The sequence below is a fragment of the Bos javanicus genome, chromosome 7 (assembly GCF_032452875.1).
Source record: "Bos javanicus breed banteng chromosome 7, ARS-OSU_banteng_1.0, whole genome shotgun sequence".
Classification (NCBI taxonomy): domain Eukaryota; kingdom Metazoa; phylum Chordata; class Mammalia; order Artiodactyla; family Bovidae; genus Bos; species Bos javanicus.
Window position 1 is genome coordinate 9932211 of NC_083874.1, and position 3505 is coordinate 9935715.

Here is a 3505-nt window from a genome sequence, read left to right on the forward strand (position 1 = left end):
TCTCAGTGCCTCAGCCACACTGGGTCTGCCCCCGCTCACGGCACTTGTAGCCTCCCTGCCCACACTGCTCAGGCTCTAGGTTGCTCTGCCGGGAACCATCTGTGGCCGGCCCTGGGCTGCTTGCACCTCCCAGGTCCAAGCCGCTCAGGTTCAGGCACTCGGGTAGTCCTCAGAGGCGCAGACTTGGTTGGGCCTGCGTTTTGTGCCCTTCCCAGGTCCAAGCAGCTCAGGGGATGAGGTGTTTGGTGAGCAAGATTGCTGTGTCTTATTGCCTCCCCGCCGCTTAGTTATCTAGATGTACAACCGGCACACCTTCTCAGGCGGATGTTCACCGTCCAGACCCCCAAGAAGTTTTAGTTAGCAAAAAAGCCTGCTTACAGTTTTATAGATAATGTCTCTCTGGGACTGCGATTGCCCCCTTCTGGCTCTGGCTTCCTGTCGCCGGAGGGGTATGGTCTGCAGCCGGCTATCTCTGTTCAGTCCTTTGTTCTGTGTGCGGGCCTGGCGGTGTCTTAGGTTAGGGCTGGCTTTTTGCGTGGTAGATATCCCATAGTCTGGTTTGCTATCCCAAATTATTTCGCTCAGATAGCGCTTGGGGTATTCAGGCCAGATCCTTACTCTAAGCGATGCAGCCCGCGCCGCACCTCACTGCCCAGCCCCAGCTTGCTAGTGGCGTGTGCAGGCATCTGCGCTGCTTCTCTGCTGGGGGAGTTACCGTAGGGCTCATAATCTGCAGGATTTTATTGTTTATTTATTTTTCCTCCCTGTTATGTTGCCCTCTGTGCTTCCAAGGCTCAGCACAGATTCGGCAGAGAGAAGGTTTCTCTCTTTTTAAGACTCCCTTCCTGGGACTGAGCTCCGTCCCTCCCTCTTTTGTCTCTTTTTTTGTCTTATATATTTTTTTCTACCTCCTTTTGAAGACATGGGTTGCTTTTCTGGGTGCCTGATGTCCTCTGCCAGCATTCAGAAGTTGTTTTCTGGAATTTACTCAGCGTTTAAATGTTCTTTTGATGAATTTGTGGGGAAGAAAGTGTTCTCCCTGTCCTACTCCTCCACCATCTTAGCTCCTCCTCTGGGAGATGCTTTAATTCACAGGATGCTTTTGCAACTAAATTCATAAATTGCAAGGAACAAGCATTTTCCTTAGGCCCTTTGAAGTGGCCATTCTCTCGCCAGACATATATTTCTCTTGATATCATACTAGATCCTTCTCTCTCTTTCTTGAGCTCTCTGTTCAATTATCACCTTGTTTGCTGGCTTTACCTGAACACTCAGTACATGAAAATACCTCCTATACTCTATTTTATATCTAGCTTTGTTTTCTTCATACCAACTGTAATCACTTGACATATTATATAATATTTTATTTGCACATCATCTTTCACCATCACTGGATTGTGAAAACTTCCTTTTTTTAACACCATATATTTGTTACCTATATTTGTTTAGAGGGACTTCCCAGGTGGCTCAGTGCTAAAGAATCTGCCTGGCAATGCAGAAGAGGCAGGTTAGATCCCTGGGTTGAGAAGATCACCTGGAGAAGGAAATGGCAACCCACTCCAGTATTCTTGCCTGGGAAATCCCTTGGACAGAGGAGCCTGGCCAGCTATAGTCTGGGGGTTGGGGGGGGGCAGTCTCAAAAGTGTCAGACATGGCTTAGTGATTAAACAGAAATATGTGTTTTGAACATGGTTGACACTCAATATATATTCTTCAAATGTATGAAAGTATTTCTCATTATAACTGTAGAATGCATATTTCTTTGGGAATATGCTGAGAGTGGGGCAAAAATGCCTAAGTAGAGATGAAACAGAACTTTTCTAAACAAAAATATTTTATTGACAGCAAAATAAAAACTTTACTATTTCATCTATGAGAGTTATGCCAGTTTGTGTGAAAATTAATCATGTTATTTTAATTTTTCTTGGTAGTCACCTCCACCACATGGAACCAAGTAATAATACACAATTTTCTGAATTTTTTCTTCTGGGATTCTCAGACGATCCATAATTTCAGCCCCTCATGTTTGGGCTTTTCCTCTCCATGTACTTGATTGCTGTGTTTGGAAACCTGCTCATTATTCTGGTCACTAACTCTGACTCCCATATCCACAAATCCATGTACTTCTTCCTCTCAAACCTGTCCTTTGTAGACATCTGCTTCACTTCCACCACCATCCCAAAGATGCTGAAGAATATTCAGACCCAGAGCAAAGTCATAACCCATGAAGGCTATATCATGCAGATGTATTTTTACATTCTTTTTGTGGAATTAGATGACATTATCCTGACAGTGATGGCCTATGGTTGTTACGTGGTCATCTGCCACCCTTGCATTTCACGGTCATCATGAGCCCCCGGCCTTGTGGACTGCTGGTTCTGATATCCTGGGTGCTGATTGCCTTGTTTTCCTTGCTACACAGGTTAATGGTGTTCAATTGTCCTTCTGCACAGTCGTGCAAATCCTTTACTTTTTCTGTGAACTCAGTCAGGTGGTACCACTTGCCAGTTTTGACAACATTCTTATTAACATAGTGATGAGTTTTGTAGCTGTCCTGATGGGTGGTGGTCCTTTTGCTGGTATTCTTTACTCTTATTCTAAAATAGTTTGCTGCACATGTAAAATCTCATCAGCTCAGGGGACAAATAAAGTATTTTCTGTGTGTTCCACCTCTTGGTTGTCTCCCTATTTTATTTTACAGCCTTAGGAGTGTTCCTTAGTTCTGCTGCTACCCACACCTCACATTCAAGTACAATCGCCTCGGTGATGTACACTGTGGTCACACCCATGTTGAACCCTTTCATCTACAGTCTGAGAAACCAAGATATAAAAGACGCTCTAAAGAGATTATATTTGATGCCTAGGTTAAAAGGCCAATTATATTAGTGCTCTGGGTTGTATAACTCAAAGAATTAGAATCAGAAGTTGTTCTTTGATCATAGTGAAATAAAATTTGCTCCTTGCACTTATTTCCTCGGATTTCCATTTTTCTTTTCTTCTTTGAAGTCAGCATCTTTATACAATTTTAGGAACTCTCTTATTAAGCTTTATCCTTAGTCTTATATAATAGATATTTAAATTTTTTTTCCTACTCTACCGTTTTCCTACCTTTGGATCAAAAATGTTTGGAAATTCCATTTTTTTGAAGGAGTATCATAGATTTATGAAGAATTTATTAGGAGTAAAGTTTTTTATTAAAGCATTTCGTCTGTTGTTGTTCAGTTGCCCAGTCATGTCGAACCCTTTGTGACCCCATGGATTGCAGCACGCCAGGCCTGCCTGTCCCTCACCATCTCCCAGAGCTTGCCAAAGTTCGTGTTCATTGCCCTGGTGATGCCGTTCAGCCATCTCATCCTCTGATGCCCTCTTCTCCTTCTGCCCTCAATCTTTTCCAGCAGCAGAGACTTTTCCAATGAGTCATCTGTTTGCGTCAGGTGACCAAAATACTGGAACTTCAGCTTCAGCATCAGTCTTTCCAGTGAATATTCAGGGTTGATGTCCCTTA

At 43.4% G+C, this 3505-nt stretch overlaps 1 pseudogene; it reads left to right on the forward strand.

Annotated features, from left to right (window-relative positions):
• Positions 1 to 2022: 2022 nt before the first annotated feature.
• Positions 2023 to 2886, forward strand: LOC133251845 (olfactory receptor 7A5-like; annotated as a pseudogene).
• Positions 2887 to 3505: the final 619 nt, after the last annotated feature.